Source organism: Alligator mississippiensis, chromosome 3, assembly GCF_030867095.1.
Source record: "Alligator mississippiensis isolate rAllMis1 chromosome 3, rAllMis1, whole genome shotgun sequence".
Lineage (NCBI taxonomy): Eukaryota > Metazoa > Chordata > Crocodylia > Alligatoridae > Alligator > Alligator mississippiensis.
The window spans coordinates 91,843,378-91,861,661 of record NC_081826.1 but is presented as its reverse complement, the minus strand read 5'-3'; the positions used below and the strand labels follow the sequence as shown (position 1 = coordinate 91,861,661).

Here is an 18,284-nt window from a genome sequence, read left to right as displayed (position 1 = left end):
TTCCAGACCCTAGCTGCCCTGACTGTGAAATAGTGCCTCCTGATATCTAGCCTGAATCTACTCCCTGTCAACTTATGGCCGTTATTCCTTGTTACTCCCGGTAGTGCTCGGGGGAACAGGGACTCTCCCATTGCCTGCTGGTCCCTCTTGGCCAGTTTATAGAAGGCCACCAGATCCAGCCTTCTCTTGTCGAGGCTGAACAGGTTCAGGTCCCTTAGCTTCTCCTCGTAGGGCCTTCCCTGCTGCCCCCTGATCATGCGAGTGGCCCTCCTCTGGACCCTCTCGGTGCTGTCCACATCCCTCCTGAAGTATGGCACCCAGAACTGGATGCAGTACTCCAACTGTGGCCTGACCAATGTTGCATAGATGGGGAGGATCACCTCCTTGGACCTGCTCATGATGCATCTGTGGATGCATGATAAGGTGCGGTTAGCCTTCCTGACCGCGTCCTCACATTGTCGGCCCATGTTCATCTTGGAGTCAATAATGACTCCAAGATCCTTTTCTGTCTCTGTGCTGATGAGAGGGGAGTTCTCCAGTGTATAGGTATGCTGCTGGTTCTTCCCCCCAGGTGCAGTACCCTGCACTTGTCAGTGTTGAAACCCATCCTGTTCTCATCCGCCCACCCCTGTAACCTGTCTAGGTCTGAGCCTATTCCTCCCTTCTAGCATGCCTACTTCCCCCCACATCTTAGTGTCATCTGTGAATTTGAACAGGGTGCTTTTTACCCCCTCATCCAAGTCGCTGATGAAGATGTTGAACAGTGTGGGCCCGAACCCTGGGGAACCACACTGCCCATATCTCTCCAGGTCGAAAATGACCAGTCCACCACCGCTCTCTGGGTTTGGCCCTCCAGCCAATTAGTGACCCATCTGACTGTGTACGCATTGATACTACAGTTGCCTAATTTTTTAATGAGAATGGATGAGGGACGGTGTCCAAGGCCTTCCTAAAGTCCAGAAAGACTACATCCACCGCGACACCTGCGTCTAAGGATTCTGTGACCTGGTCGTAGAAGGCCACCAGGTTGGTCTGACAGGACCTACCTCTAGTGAACCTATGTTGATTGCCCCTAAGCATAATCTCCCCTGCTGGTCCCTCACAGATGTGCTCCTGGAAAATTTTCTCAAAGAGCTTTTCTAGGACCGAGGTAAGACTAATGTGCCTATAGTTTCCTGGGTCCTCTTTCCTCCCTTTTTTGAAAATGGGGACCACATTGGCCCTTTTCCAGTCCTCTGGCACCTTGCTGGAGCACCATGAGTGCTCATAAAGCTGTGCCAGGGGTCCTGCAATGACCTCTGCCAATTCCCTCAGTACTCTGGGGTGGAGTGTTAAAGGGTACTTTTTCAAATTCAGTAGTAAAAACATAAAACAATATAAAAAGTGTAGTACAAAGTATCCAGCATTCCTAGGGCTGTGCGAAGCTTCAGTCGATTTGGTGGAGATTTGGCCCAATTCAGTGGCTAAATTACCAAATCTGAATCGAATCAGGAGACCCTTTAATCTCTCCAAATTGAATCAGAACTCTCTGAATCGATGCTGAGAGGTTCAACAAGATTTAACGATTTGGATATAGACACAGCTTTTAAATATTTTTCCTACATGCCTCAAGGTAACAGGAGGCTTGTGAATGCTGAGATAGTGGGGTGGATGGAGCATCCCACAGAAGCGCAGGGGTCTCATGTGCACGGCAGCAGACCTGGAAGTAGACCAGAAGCATTTCTGGTCCACTTCCAGGTCTGCTGCCAAGCATGCGGGGCCCTCCCCGAACCTCCCCGGCTCAGTGACTGGTGCCTCCTGGGTCTGAGGGGGCACCTGAGGTCCTCTCACAACTAATTGCCAAGCCAGAGGGGTGCGAGGAGCCCCCCTGCTCACTTGGCGGTGGACCTGGAAGTGGACTGGAAGTACTTCCGGTCCACTTCTGGGTTCGCCACCGAGCAAGCAGGGGGGCCCCCTATGCTCCTGTGGGATGCTCCATCTGCCCCTGCATTGCAGCGTTCACAAGCTGCGCCTGGTATCTTGAGGTACGTAGAAAAGACATTTAAAGCTGTGTCTATGGCCAAATCATTGATTCTCCAAATCAGTATCAAATCTCCAGATGCAGATTCAGTCAAATTGAATCGGGGAAAGTTATCCGAATCAACGAATCAAATCACTGTCCCCGATTTGGGCCAAATCCAAACGGAATACGGCCTGTTTCATACACCTCTAATCACTGCCTTCGATGCTTAAAATATTTGGGATTTTATTTATGAAGGCAATTCCAAAATGAATTTTGCATTTTATAGATTAGTGGTACTTAAAGTGTGGCCTACAGGCTGGATTCCACCCACAGAGCCAAGTCATCCAGTCTCTGGGGCTCCCCATGGCTTGGAAAATTTGGTAGCAGAGGAGCAGTGACAATGTTAATTGTTGAGGCTTTGGGAGCCCCATGGCAATTAACACTACCACCACTCCACTGTTGCTAAATTTTTGGATTCAGGGGAGCCCCATGCACAGGGCCACATTATTTGGCCTGCTAGACTGGGCTAGTGTGTAGGGTCAGTCCACAGCTGGGCCCTGCACATGGCTTTGAATTGGTGCACAAGTTCAGCTTGTGGCCCTAGAGCTGGTGCTCAGGATTAGACCAAGCACATGGGAATAGAGCCAGCATGCAGCTCCAGACCAGGCATATGGGGCTGGTTTGTGGCCCTGGACTGGTTGGTGTGCAGGACCACTCCATGGCTGGATTTGGTGTGTGGCCCCACACCTGATCCATGGCCTAGCATGTGGCATGGTCAGACCCTGTATGCCAGATCTGGCTCATGGACCAGCTGCAATTTACTCATCTGGCCTGTGTGCTGGAAAGATTAAGCACCCCCTGTCACTGATGTGGGGCTGTGCATTGGGTCTCGCCATGAACCAACCCTGCGTGCCAGGTCCAGAGCACATCCTGGATCTATTCCTGTGTGCTGGGTCTAATCAGGCTGCAAAACAGGCTGCAAATTTACCCTGTGCACTGGTCTGGGAGTTTAATGGTAGCAGGTTGCTTAAGTTAATTTAAATGAAAATACTACATTGATTTGAAAATGGTGAACTTAAAAACAATTATAATTTATAAACAAGCCATGTAAATTATCTTATTTTCTACATAACTGTGTAAAATATGTAATAAATAGAATGCAAGATGGAAAAAACACACTCATTTCTAAGTCATTCATTAATCACAAAATATATCAACTACACTAAATCCAATCTATTTATATTAACTCGGTGTTCAGATATCATTGTAATGAATACAGAAGTAAAGTCCTTGAAGTCAGTGACAAAGCTGTGATGGACTTGAATGGGGTAAGGATTCTATCCCATGATTTTTAATGCATAAAAAGAAGCTTGTCAAGAATCCAACAGTAAAATATACATCTACAGTTTTTATTGTATGGAAATAGTTCATGGTTTGGTATAAATGTTACAATCCATAGCAGTCTGAATAAATACTGTTGAATCAAATGGTTCACCCTGAGGTGAACGGAGAAACTAGCTTTTACATCCGCAGGGATTGGGCCCTCTGTTCATATTTATTAAAGATCAGTGCCCCTTCTTAGAGTTTCTTTACTGATTAACATGTCACTATGTAATAAATGTATTTATTGAACTTCAGACAGAATATTTTTGAGAATTTTAGTGTCAGAATTGAAACAGCAATACTAGTGTGTATGAGTAGCAAGTTTGGTTATATGTCTCTGTGACATGGGTGGAATTAACATAAAAATCAAGGTTATGCTGAAATGGTAGGAAATAAGCCCTCAAATTTACTTTGTCAATAAATAAAACTGGTGTTGATTGACAAAATAAACACATTAAACCCCCCCCCCCACCTAATTAGGTAAAAATTATGAACACATCCAGAAAACCACGTAATTTTACCAAAGGACAATATATTCAGTATAAAATGGATGTATATAATAAAACCTTCTAAGCAATCTTAGCAGGATTATTGGATTCTAAGAAGACTAGTCTCTCATTCGTTTTGAAAATGGTGCCATTTTGTGACAGACACCAAACACCTCCCTGTTTTTGAGGTGGAAAACCTAAGTCTACACAAAATACTTTTTGCTGATACTTGATTTCTCAGGTATCTAAGAAGACAGACTTATAAGTAGGGATCTACTCAAATTGCAATTTTGCAGAAATCACAAAATTGGGTGATCTCTGTGAAACCTGTGGGGGAGCTAAATAAAAAAAAATAAATGCTGGGTCCCCAGTGCTGGCTCCCCACCAGGGAGAAGGGGGGAGGGGGCTGCCAGCATGAAGGTGAGCACGCAAGATGGCTGCTGCCCCACTCCTTGCTGATGATTGGTTGAGAGGGCTTCCTGTCATGCAGCTCTGCTCCTCTCCACCAGTCAGTGGCAAGGGGTAGGGTGCATGATGGGTAAACTCCTCTCAGCCAATCAGTATGGAGGGTGGGGCCACTGGGGCTCCTCAGCCAATCAGAGGTGTGGTGAGGCCCTGCCACAATAAGCCCTCAAAATCAGCTTGCCACTTCCTCCAGTTTGGGACACCCCTACTCATAAGCAGCTTCCTCCTTTTCCAAAAATAGTTATAAAACAGCTTGTCTTAGTTCTAAATGTGCGGGCCGGGAGCAGTCCGAGGCCCTTGGGGGTTTTTTTTCGCGTGGCGGGCTGTGGCCAACAGCCCGGACATGCCGGGTCGGGGAAGGCAGGTGGAATGCTAGAATTAGGCACTGACGCTTAGCGGTTGATTAAAGATTATTTTACTTACACCGAAGATGGTCGTGGTGCAGGCAGGAAAACTTGCTTGAGTTGCAGTTACAGACAGAAAAGAAGAGAAGCGGACTAGAGTTCCTTCCCGTGAACCTTCTAGCCCAATCCGGTTGAAAGCTCTAAACCGCGAGCCTGTTGTGTCAACCGAAGAAAGTAACTCGAAGCAAAGAGCTCTGAATACACTCACACGAAGTTTGCTAGGCTCCGTGGAACTTGTGTGCAGGGAAGGGTACGTCGAGGGATCAGGCGGCGACGGGGAGAGGCGAGAGGCTGATCAGACCCCTATAGCCTTCTTGAGATACACGCTGGGTCCGATAGGCTCCGCAGCGCTTAGACATCTTCACGAGATGTGAAGTTCTCCTTCTCCAGATGGTTGTGGAGTCCTCCCTTGCGGGGTTTTCCTCGGAGTTCTCCAACTTGGGCGGAAACCGCTCAAGCCTCTTATACGGCTAGCAAGCCAATCGCTAGCCACCACGTGGGAATAATTTAGAGCTGGCCAATAGTGGGACACAAATTTGCATGCGAATGGCGGGAACTCCTTGCACCGTGCATTTCTCTTTTGCAACCTAGAAATGCACCCTGCAAGGAAAGCTGCGAGTGGCGGGAAATAATTTAGCAGTGCCGAAGCGCGCACAAACAAAAATCACACCCTTGGGTTGTGACACTAAACAGTTAAGGAAATAAGTTGCAAAGGGTAGCTCTGTGCTCTACATGAGTTCCACTGACTTCATTGTGTCTTAAACACAAGCTTAAAGATATGTCTATATAGCACAAAAACACTGCTGTGCTGAGACATGCTGTGCTACTTCCTAAACTGGAAACAACATAGCAGCAATAGTCCAGTGCTCCCAGATGCAGATCTACTTGGCCCATATGCAGCACCACGCTAACATGCTATTCTGCTTCTAGTCTGGGAGCTAGTGTACACTCTGTTCTAAAAAGAGCTCCTCACTCATAAGCTCTTATGAGCTCTTAATGAGAATTGCTGGGTCCTGAACACTTATGAAAATCTGACCCTTAAGCAATATTCATTTTAGTTTGTTTGTTTTTTTATTCCTCAAAGCATTGTCCAGAGGCACTTTGTTGCCACCTTGTTTTCTTTGTTATTACTCTAGTGCTTGTGAGCCTCTAGTTATTCTTATCTCACTTAGAATATGCTTAAGCTGGTACTCATGCAAAAGGCATTTTTAACATATTGAAATAATGTGCAGGTGTGCACTCTGGATGCCAGTCTAGATTCAACTTTTGAACATGTTAGCTAGTGGTTTTAGACTTTTCAAAGCAACTAACTTAAGTGGGGTAAGAGTGAAGCAATATACTGTCCCTGATTTCTTCCAATCTTAAGATAAAAGATATCCCTGTGCAATGGGCTTGCATAGGTCCCATGCATGACATATGCCCCATATTAGAGGTGCTTTGAGGGCTTAAGTGTGGTTTAAGTAGTGCCTGGTGCTTTCTGTCCAGAGATGATTTTTTTTTTCCCCATCAGAATAAAATTCTGGTTTTTAGTCTAAATACCAGAAGATTAAGGTAGTATGTATATCTCTTGCTAAGGTCTTGTAGTAGTTAAGACTGTCAAACTCAATGTCGATTAAACTTCCAGGGGTGAAAAGTCAGCCAGCCTTCAAGAAGAATTTGCTAATTAAAGCAATGAATATTGCATTAATATTCCATTAGTCATATATGATAATTACACACTGATGGGCTGTCATTTTCAACCACATACAGAATAAGATCACAGAGAAATTCTGCTGTTGATATGCACTTGTCAGATTTTGGAGCCTATCAACAGTCAACATTATGCATGTGTCTGCTGTAACATTTCTGAACGACTCTTTCTGTAAACCTGTTATTTATTGCCACATTCCACACTTTGCCTTTTGATCTGATGTTTATCATTTGCTTCATTTAACTTCTTTTATACCTTTGACATTTGCCCCTTGACATTTTATTCTCTGGTTGTGCCTGTAGGGAACAAAGCTTCACTAGTCAAGAGATTTGGCAAAAGGATAAAATGTGATATGTTATGGAGGAAGAGGAAACATAAAGGGGAAATGAATTGTTTTTTCTTTTTAGGCATTAAGAAAAATCCTTAGAGTAGTGTGATTACTGAAATGTAATCCAGTACTGCCAGGGATCTGTGTTTCCTTCCTTATTACCTCACAAAGCTTCCCTGAGGGCATTTATTGCTTTGCATTGTTGTTTGTGCAGCCCAGTCCTGTGATTCTGAAGGTTGAAGGGTGGAAACGGAGTAGGTATGTATCTGAGATCTCTGTCTTCTAAAGTGATTCTTGGGTCCACTGTTGAGGTGAAAATCCTGAACGCACAATTAGGAGCTGTTTTTGCAGGAAAAGGGAGGTTTGTGAACATTATGTGCTTGGCATAGCATAGCATAAAATTGCATGCACCAGTGTAACTAAGGGTGGAGGGAGTGAATGGGACTGCATCCACAGGGTACCAACTTGGTTGAGGAGGGAGGTGCAAAAATAATAACCTTTACCACTGCCAGCTGGCCATGCTGTCACCTCTGGCAGCCGAGAGCCAAGCTGCCTTATTATGCATCTGATTGTGGGGCCAGACTGTTTTGCAGAACCACTTGCCTACATCCAGTCAAGTAGACTTTGTGAGATGGATTCTGTTTCTTCATGGAGTCTCTTTAGCCCAAAGCCCATTTTCCTAGATTTAGCATGCAGTTGAAGGTTCCTATAGGAAGGAGAGTTGTTATATTATTTTTGTTCCATAGCTGAAAGCAGAAACGTTACAATTTCTATGGGTGGATATGTTTGGGTAGACCAAACATTAAATGAAAGCTAAGGTTGTAAAGTTACACCTCCACATGTATAACAGCGCGGTCAAACTTTCTTTCAGGTACTTGATTTTTCATTTGTATTGCTCTTTCAACACAAGGGGGTGGGGGTTGGTCAATATAAAGTACTATTTTCTTTTTGATGAAACAGATTGGGGAAAATAGTGTTCCATCTTGCAGAATAATGCTGACTTCAACATAGGTTAAGAGCAGTGGTCAGATCTCTACAGCACAGACCTTTAACATGTGAACTAACAGAGAATAACCAGTTTTACCTACCAGTATTAGGCTCTTACCTGTTTATGTGGTCCAGCCATTAGTGAAGACTAAGGCACATGTTTTGCAAGTGCATTGAACAGGTAGCTGCTGATGGCAGAGGAATGCTGAGAATCCTGAATTCTGTTTCAAGTTCTGGAGGAGAATATGTTTCAGTGGTTCTAGGTCTTCTGCTATTGCTCCATCAGCTCTCCCTAACCTCGTCACTTATGCTTGTGTCTCCTACTTCCTAGGTTCTGTTCCTTCCTAGTCTGTAGTATTGCTGAGATGGCCTACCTAGTCTCTCTTTCAGTGCCTAGTATCACGGTGGCCCATACGATGCTGGTTAAGCAAATGCAGGAAAAGCCCTGCTCAGCTGCTGAATGGAGCATATTCAATCACCATTGTAGGAATGGATTATATGCAGTAAAAATAGAATGTTAGCAGAGTTCTTCTGTTCACTTCCAACAAACTTCTGTTTATGTGCAAGATCTGTAAATATACATGTGCAGTCAGAGCCTTGTATACACATTTAGGTGAATTTTCATATGGATAGTGTGTTGTTCTGAAAAGACCAAGGAGTTAAGCTTATAGAATGATAAAGCTTGTTTATTCAGAGAGTAGTGCCTTGTCTCCAATTCTGCTGTTCCCTCCTGCAATCCACAGGCAAATATAACCATTTATAACACTCTTAAAGGTATCCACACATCTTCCCGCTTTTACATGTAATGTATCCCCTATAATACTAACATTGGCAGTTTAGTTCAACCCATAGTTAAAGCACATTTTAACTGGTTTCTATTAGTCTTTGTGTTGGCTCTTTAGCTTTAAGTGATCTTCTCAGTTTCTCTGCGTTCTCCATCCTTATTGGTTCAGTTTTTATTTAATTTCCTTGTTCAAATGTCTCTGAAAATGACACAGAAGTAACCTCCTGTGTCATTTCTTGTTACTTTGATGTTAGCTCTGTTTCCTTTGGTGAGTCTTGTGATGCTGCTTCTTTTCTCCCTTTTTTGAGCTGCAAGTGTTGTCGGTTTCCTCTTAACACCTGTCCTTCTGGTATAACTACTTTATAGGATCTGGGCTTGATGGGAAACTAGTGTTTTTTGTTTCCACATTTGTCCATCTGAAGTAAGCACTGTATCTTTGTTGTGTAGTGGTGGTAACTCCCTGGAACCCCTTTTATAGTACCGTTTTTTTGTTTGAGTTTGTCAATTTTTAAAATGTTTGCATGTTTTGCTTCAGGTTTTTGCAATCTTGTAATCCTGTATAGTTCAGCTTGTTCTGTTTTTTCCTCCAGCTTGTGCAGCCTGGCATTTTTATCTCAGCTGCTTGGCACATTCTAACTGCCTTGTTCAAATTAAGCTTAGGATTCTCTAGCAGTCACTTCCTGCGGCTTGTATCCCTTATACCCAACACTATTTGGTCTCTGATCATAGGTTCTTTTAGGTCTCCAAAGTTGCACATGTGGCTCAGCAGTCTGAGGTCTTTGACAAACTCCTCTATTATCTCACTTTCTTTCTGCTGTCTCATGTGGAAAGTATACCAATCAAATGTTTCCTTTTGTTTGGATATACAATATTCCTTAAACTTTTATAACTGTGCCATAGGCTTTCTGTTCTGGACAGCTTGAACTCCTCTGAAATTCTGAGATGCTCCATTTTTTTTAGTCTTTCTTTTTACCCCACTCCTGGTATCATGTGTTGCTCTTAAAAGGCCAAGGAATTAAGCTCATAAAATGATAAAACTTTTTTGTTCAGAGAGCAGTATCTTGCCTCCAGTTCTGCTGTTCCCTCCTGCAATCTCTGGGCAAATGTAACAACTTATACATATCACTGTTAAAGGTATCCACACAGGTAGTAAAAGGCATCCCTCTGACAGAGCAACCCCCTCAATCAAGTTTTAGGCTCCTGATCTACACAGTGGAAGTATAGCAGTGTCTCAGTGAACAGTTTTAAGAATCTAACATCCCCAAAAGTTTCATTTTTGATAATAATACTTATCGTTTCCTCTATCACCTTTTTAACTTAACTAGTATTAGGAGCTTAGCTGGAATGTAATGAGACTTACTTAAAAATGGTAACAGCTGATCAGATTTTCAACAAAGGAATTGCTAAATTTGTCTGTGTGTTCATGCTTAAAATGTTATTAAGATACTGTCCAGAAACTAGCAGTTTTTAACTATTTTAACATAATTTTGTAGCAAAAAGATGAAACCAAGTTAAACAAAAATCCTTACTTGGCATTTTAAAATTATGTCTAACTTGTTATACCTTCCAGCTGAGCTAAACACTAATGCCCACTGTATCAGCTTGCTCTAATCTTTCATCTGCTTTGTATGTGCAAATCTCATGTAAGTTAACAGATTTTTTTGTGCATAAGGGTGTACTGAGAATGTCTCCACCAAAAGATGTACACATCTCTCCAATATATTGCATCAATTCTTTTTTCCTCATATATTTGTATTTTCTTAAAAGCAAGTGACTGCAGCTGTGGCTTTAGATGTTTTCCAGTTCTGTCTTTAGAGAATAGTTCAACATTCTACTCCTACAAAATACCATACGTCTTTCTCCCTGTCAACAACAGTAAAGTCTATATAACAGAAGTCTCTAATGTTCATTACTAGCATATTTCTTGTATCATGTTCAAAACTCAAAAGTTATTTCTCATGAACTGAATGCCATTAAATCATCATGACTTACTAATAACTACCATTCTTCATATGTGACATAATACAATAGTTCCTGCATTTATAGTTTAACAGAACGGTGGCACCTGATGTTGCAGCTATTGGAAAATATTTACTTTTTTTAATGGTTCTTATTTATTCTATAATTATACCTGCTTATAAGATCACAAGGCCTTATGAGAGAGCTCCTTCATTTACTCATTTGTGGTGGAAACGCCGCCATGAACCAAAACTTGCCTCCAATGTCAGAGTGGAGGGAGAGGCGGTGACCACAGAATGCCGCTGAAGATCAAAGGCATGGTGGCAGAGATGCCGGCACCAGAAGACCAGCCACACTGGTGCAGGAGTGGAGAGAAAAGCGGCAACCTCAAAGCGCTGCTGGAGATCAGATGTTTTCTCCTGCACCAGCATGGGCATGTTTTGTAGACGCGTGCTGATGTTGGTTCGTTGGTCAGCCCTCGGAGTGTGGGATAAAAGCACCACCAACCCACATTCAAGGAGGACCAGAAGTGAGGCCTCCTGAGAGCCCATTGTGGCAGGAAGCAAACTAATGCCCTGGCAGGGGTGAGTGGTGGTAACCCCAAGAGTTGGGATGCCCAGCTAAGGCTGGCTCAGAGGAGGCCAGGATATATACCTCTCTTGAAGCTGTGGATTCCAGCCGAAGCTGACAGAGTGGGACAGTGCACAGAGCTTGTGGAGAGAAAAAAAAAGGATACTAAAACCATGAGTTGCCCCTTGGGGGAGAGAGAGTGTCCTGAGGGAAGTAACCCTGGGGTGAATGCAGTAACGAGTCAGACCAATGTGAAGCATGAATAAGGATGATACAGTGTCTGAACCAGGACTGAGATCAGATAAGGGCTAAAGCCCACCTGTGACTGATTGACTTTGCGTTAGCCTCAGCCAAGGACTAACGTCATTGCTGCTTGGCGCTAGGTTGGGTGTAGGGGAGGCAGAGCCCCGAGACCAAGACCTAAGCAAGAGACTGAAGAGGAAACCAGGAGAGGCAGGATTAGAGAACTTCTTCCCAACCATAATCCTAACAACAAGATGTGGCAGGAAAGAACCCCTGGGGACCTTTTAGGAAATCTCGCTGAAGGGCAACTTGCTGACCCAGAAGAAGGCAGTTGAGTTCTATCAGCTCAAAGCTAAAGTGTTCAAGTGAACATCATGGGAAATTACAAATTGGTGCATTGGCCAGGAAACACGAAAAAGGTGTGACCCTGGAGGGCAGATGTAGAAATGGATGTGAATCTGGCACCCCAAGTCGACATATTAGGCCAGACACTACATGTTGTCATCAAAGTGTTGTCAATCCAACAGCAGCAGGCCATTCAGCAACAAGAATGGGAGATGAAATTGGACATCCTTTCAGATGCACGAGATGATGAAAGAAGATGACACAGAGACTTGCATACAATCCTTCAAGAGAATGGCAATACAAATGGGGATCAATATAATGCTGTGGGCTAGCCAGTTGGGATCCCTGTTAGTGGGGAAGGCACAAGCCGCATACTGTACCCTTCCTAGGGATGATGACTACGACAATGTAAAAGCCACCATATTGCACTGTTTAGAATTAGCATTGGAGCATTACTGACAATTGTTCAGGGCCAGGAAAGGGAAGGAAGATAGAAAGCCCCGAAAACTGATACAATTACTAAAAGATCTCATGAATAAGTGGGTACCACCTCAGAGAGTTGATAGGGCCACTGTAGCAGATCAAATTTTATTAGAGCAGTTTATAAGGGATGAGACCCAACTATGGGTGTAATGGCATCTTCCTAGGATGGTGGAGGAAGCCCTAAGGGTCGCTGAAGCCTTTGCAGCATCTGAGTTAGAACCAGTTAAGGAAAAGGGACATAAGATTATGGGAATTAGTTCTAGAAAAGAAGATGAATGTGTTGAGAGGCATTGAGATATTTGAGAAAAGTGATAGTGTGTTATAGATGCTGGAACTCAGGCCATGTATCCTGTGAGTGTACGCTTGGTGCTCAAGAACAGTGGAAACGAGAGCGATGCTCCTGGAGTTAAGGAGAAGTCAGGGGCTGGTAAAGCAGTCATAGATTCATAGATGCTAGGGTCAGAAGGGACCTCAACAGATCATTGAGTCCAACCCCCTGCCTAGGCAGGAAAGAGTGCTAGGGTCAGATGACTCCAGCCAGATGTCTGTCCAGCCTTCTCTTAAAGACCCCCAAGGTAGAAGACAGCACTACTTTCCTTGGAAGCCCATTCCAAATTTTGTCCATCCTTACCATGAAGAAGTTTTTCCTGATATTTAGCTTAAATCTGCTCTCTGTCAGTGTGTGACCATTGTTCCTTGTTACCCCAAGAGGTGCCCTGGTGAACAGAGCATCTCCGATCCCTTGCTCCATCACCCTAGTGAATTTGTAGGTGGCCACAAGATCATTGTAGGAGGAAATAGACTGCAGCTTTGGGTGGAGCAAAGAGGTAGCAGTATGGGATAGGCCCATGATGGTAGCCTGTGTGGTGGGCCAGGTAGTACAAACCACACTCAATACAGGCTGTTCCAAATGCTGTTGAGGGCCGGTAGAATGGTGTAGGCCAGTCAGACTGTGCTGCATCTATGGAGGGGCGGACCAATATGAGAAGGGCTATATTGATATGAGAATAGGTAACCAGAAAGGTAGAATGAAAGTAGGGTTTGCACCTGATTTGTATGGGGAAATGATCCTAAGAAGGGACTGGCCACCGTTGTGCGAAGTACTAGAAGAGGTCCATAGAGCAGAATTAGAAAGAAAGGGTTGGCTCAAGGTAGAAGGGTGGGTTGACAAAGAGGAAACATCATCCTTGGATGAAGAAGCTCTAGCAAACCTCTGGATAGGAACAATAGGACTTCAGTTCAAAACTGCTCAGGAAGATGAAGAAGAATTCCTGAGGATTCAGGAGGAGGAGGTGGCCAGTATACAGGACCAGGTACTACAGCCTGGACTAAACAAAAGTGACCCCCATTTTGAGATTCATAATGTGTTATTGTATAAAGAGATGTCCAGCCAAGGGGGATTGGACCCGACAGTTGATGGCACTGCGCCTTTTCTGTAGGCAAATATGGGACTTGTCCCATGCCACACCATGAGGGGACATTTCAGGAGGGACAAGACCATCGCTAAGATTGATCAATAGTTTTTCTGGCCGGGGTTGAGGGAAGAGGTCATGCGACATTCTGAGGTGTGTCCTGGATGCCAGAGGGTGCAAGAAAGGCAATTGCCTAAGGCACCTCTACTGGTGATGCCCCTTATTGATACTCCATTTGATAGAATTGCCTTGGATATTGTAGGCCCACTGACAAAAAGTAGTGTGGGATATCAGTATATATTGAGCATAGTAGATTATGCGACCCGCTACCCATAGGCTATAACTCTGAGGTTGGCAATTTCTCTCGGGATCACAGAGGAGCTGCTAAAATGGATATCAAGGGTAGGTGTGCCCTGGTAAATCATTGCAGACAAGGGCACGAATTTTATGTCTGGGGTTATTAAGGTAATGTGCCAAGTGCTAGGGATTTGGCAGTTACAAACCACCCTCTATCATCCGTAAACCAGTGTTCTGGTAGAGCACTTGAATGGGATGATTAAATGTCTGCTCTGTCACTGTTCCCAAAAAGAACCCAGGAAATGGGACTTATGATTGATACCTCTGTTGTTTGCATTGAGGGACACTCTCCAGTCGTCCACTAAGTTCTCACCATTTGACTTAATATTCGGGCATAATCCAAGGGATCTGTTGCAGGAAGTAAACGAGGAATGGGAGAGTACAGGACAAAAAGAAGTTGGGGCCCAGCAACACAGGAAAAATATGATGGAGAGGCTCAGTCAAGCAAGGCAGAGAGCACAGGAAAACTTAGCGAGTGCACAGCAATGACAGAAACAGGAGTATGATAAAAAAAACGCATGAAAGAGAGTTTCACATTGAAGAATAAGGTCCTAGTACTGCTTCCTATGACTGTGGATAAGTTGCTGAGAAGGTGGCAGGGGTCCCTTTGAGCTTATCCAACAAAGAGGCCCGGTTGATTATGAAGTTTACTGTCCAGGTCAGCAACAGGAATGTCAGATATACCATGTTAACTTACTGAAGGCTTGGCAGGAACCTGAGGGTTGGTTGCTTAGCCCAGAGGATCTACCTGAAGAGCTGGGGCCAGAAGTAGAAGAACAGTTGAGAGGGGTAGAATTACTAGGGAAGGTAAAGCAAGGACCTGAACTGAACAGGGACTAGCAGGAGCAGTTACAAGCCCTCATAAATAACTTTAGGGATGTGTTTAGTGAAATACCTGAGAAGGCCAGAGGAGTGAGGCATGAAATTAATACCCGAAAAGGGACAATTGTGCAGGAGAGGTGGCGACCGGTCCCTCATTTGCAAGCTAATGTGTACCAGGAGATAAAGAAAATATTGGCCCAAGGAGTAATAATACCATCATGTAGCCTGTGGCAGAGCCCCATGGTCATGGTACCTAAGGCCAATCACTCAGTAAGAATTTGCATAGATTTCAGAAGGGCAAATGAAATTGCCTGCTTCAATGCTTTCCCTATGCCGCATGTAGAAGAGCTTTTGGAAAGGATAGGTCAGGCCAAATATATATCCACGATTGATCTGTCAAAAGGATATTGGTATATCCCCATGGTGGAAAAGACCAGCCTAAGACCACTTTTGGCACACTTGGGGACTTTTTGATTTTATGTGGATGCCTTTCGGTCTCCATGGGGCCGCCGCTATGTTTCAACACCTTGTGAGTCAAATACTTACTCCCCATATGATGTATGCAGCTGCCTACATTGATGATATCGTCATTTACTTGCAGTCTTGGTCCCAACATATGCAACATTTGAAGACCATGTTACAAGAACTCTGTCACATAGGGATGGCAGCCAATCCTAAAAAGTGTTCATTAGGCATTCTGGAAACCAACTATCTAGGGTTTAGAATTGGACAAGGGCTCATATGGCCCTTGGCATGTAAAATAGCCCTAATAGAAAATTACTAGCCACTGCAGACCAAAAAGCAAATTAGGTCATTCTTGGGTTTAGCCAATTATTATAGAAGATTTATCCTGAACTTTACTGAGAAGGCAGCGGCCTTAACAGATGCAATACGAGGTAGGGTCTGCGGTTCTATTCAGTGGACATTTTGAATGGAAATGGCTTTTAAAAATATTAAAGAAGCACTGTGCAGCAACATTTTGGTTATAACGCATGATTTTTCTGAAACTTTTATCCTCCAGACCAATGCCTCGGAGACAGTGGTTGGAGCAGTGTTGTACCAAGAGCAAGAAGGCATGGAGCGACCTGTAGCCATCAGTGGTAAAAAATCGAATGCAGCTGAAAAGAGGTACTCCACCATTGAGAGGGAATGTTTAGTGATAAAGTTGGCGGTGAATTATTTCTGATATTACTTAATTGAGAGAGAATTTAGGCTGGTGACTGCAGTGCCACATGGTCAATGGTTGAATAAGATGAAGAAAGATAATACAAGGATAATAGCCATTCAAATTTTCTGTTAGCTATGGGCCTGGTTGTGGATTTCCTGTCGAGGTGTGACGAGACTGAGATGAATATGGGAGAGTGGCTAAGGGCAGGTGCCGGTGACAAATACAACCAGAATAGGTGGATTGCACCGCTACAATGCAGCTTAGGTAGGGGGATATGTGGCAGGGACGCTGCCACAAACCAAAACTTACCTGTGCCAGAAGACGAACCCCGTGTCAGTGCAAGAGCAGAGAGAAAAGTGGCAACCACAAAGTGCCACTGGAGATCAGATGCTCTCCCCCGCACCACCGTGGGCACGTTTTGTAGATGCAAGCCAATGTTGGTTCGTTGGTCTGCCCTTGGAGAGAGGGATAAAAGTGCCACCGACCCTTATTCAAGGAGTACCAGAAGTGAGGTCTCCTGAGAGCCCAGAATGGTAGGAAGCAAATGAATGCCCCAACAGGGGTGAGTGGTGGCAGCCCTGGGAGTTGGGATGCCCAGCTAAGGCTGGCTCAGAGGAGCCAGGATACATACCCCTCTCAAAGCTGTGGACCATGGACAAAGCTGACAGAGTGGGACAGTGGTGAGCCTGTGGAGAGAGGAAAAAAGAAAGGATAAGAAAGCTGTGAGTAGCCCCTGGGGGTAGGGAGAGTGTCTTGAGGGAAGACACCCCAATGTGAACAAAATAACAAGTCAGGCCAACGTGAGGCCTGAATAAGGACGATACAGTGTCTGAACCGGGACTGAGATCTAATAAGGGCTAAGGCCCAGCCATGGCTGATTGACTTTAGCCTTGGCAAGGGCTAACATCATCACTAGTTGGTGCTAGGCAGGATATAGGGGAGGCGGAGCCTCGAGACCAAGACCTAAGCGAGAGACTGAAGAGGAAACCAGGAGAGGTAGGATTAGAGAACTTCCTCTCAGCTATAAGCCTAACAGTAAGACATGGCCTGGGAGAACCCCTGGGGACCTTTTAGGGAATCTTGTTGGAGGGCAAGCTGCCGACCTGAAAGGTGGCAGCTGCGTCCGATCGGCTCAAAGGCAAAGTGTTCAAGCGAACATCATAGGAAATTACATCATTCAACAGAAAATATTAATGCTCTTCTAAAGGGGTCTTGAAGTGGACCTTTTTGTTTAGACTATAACTATGTTTTTATTTGGCCTAAACAGTGGATGAAATTGATATTTCACTTCAGAAGCAGAGGCCTGTTAAGGACTTCTCACATACTGTATTTACTTGATTACAGGACAAGGTTCCCCCAACCCAGTCAGCACTGGGGAAAAAAGTTCCTCACCTTGCATTTCCATACAAGGAAAATGTATTAAATACAGTGTCTATTTTTGAACTGCTACTAAAAGTAACAAGTGCTCAGTAATGAAAACCAACTATGAAGTTGATTAAATGCAGCCAACACTGGGCATGACTGTAAAGTACATGACCCACATTGGGCAAACATGCTGATGGGAACTACCACAAGAATAGGTCAGAGCAACCCATCTGAAAAAGATATATAATAGTGCCTACTGAGTGCAGTCCCCTTTAGCACCAACTCCTTTTCAAGTCATGGTGAGTCACTACATTGGATATATTCCAACTTCACTTCCACAGTTAAGCTGTGCCTTTCTTTTCTGTTTTCAATTATTCCTGTTTCTGCATCAGCCTTAAATGCCTGGCAAACATCACAAAATTTGCCCTAAGCAGTTCACACAGAATCCCTCTGTCACCTTCTCTCTCAACCTGTCATATATGATTAGTGTGGACCAGGTTGTCTTGCACCTCATCTGCATATAACTTTTTGGAGTATCCCAGAACTCATGACAAAAACACCCCCAACTAATTAGCACATGGATCCTTTGTGCGGGGGGTATCTGGACTACACATACACAATGAGCAGTACTGAGCTCAATGTTGTAACAGAATCATAGAAAATTAGGGTTGGAAGGGACCTCAGCAGATCATCTAGTCCAACCCCATTCTCAAAGCAGGACATCCCCAACTATATCATCCCAGCCAAGGCTTTTTCTAGTTGGGTCTTAAAAACTTCCAAGGATAGAGAGTCCACCACCTTTCTAGATAATCCATTCAAGTACCTGAGAGGAGACCTGGTAGCAGCTTACTCCTACACTAGGGGAGTACATCAAGGGCTCAGTGAGAAACCATTCACCAGGGTACCCAAGGGGAAAAGGAGGAGTAATGGCCACAAACTCCTGGAAGACTGATTCAGGCTCAATATTAGGAAAAACTTCTTCACAATCAGGAATTCCAGACTATGGAATAAGCTCCCTCCAGAGGTGGT

The 18,284-nt window shown here is 44.3% G+C and overlaps 1 protein-coding gene across 3 annotated transcripts in view; it reads left to right on the top strand.

Moving 5' to 3' along the window:
* Positions 1-18,284, top strand: part of DLGAP1 (DLG associated protein 1) — a 735,970-nt gene that overhangs the window by 14,182 nt on the left and 703,504 nt on the right. For all 3 annotated transcript variants that reach the window (XM_059724196.1, XM_059724192.1, XM_059724197.1), the window contains exon 2: positions 15,744-15,850. The gene's annotated coding sequence lies outside the window, so the exon portion shown is untranslated. The remainder of the gene's footprint in view (positions 1-15,743; positions 15,851-18,284) is intronic.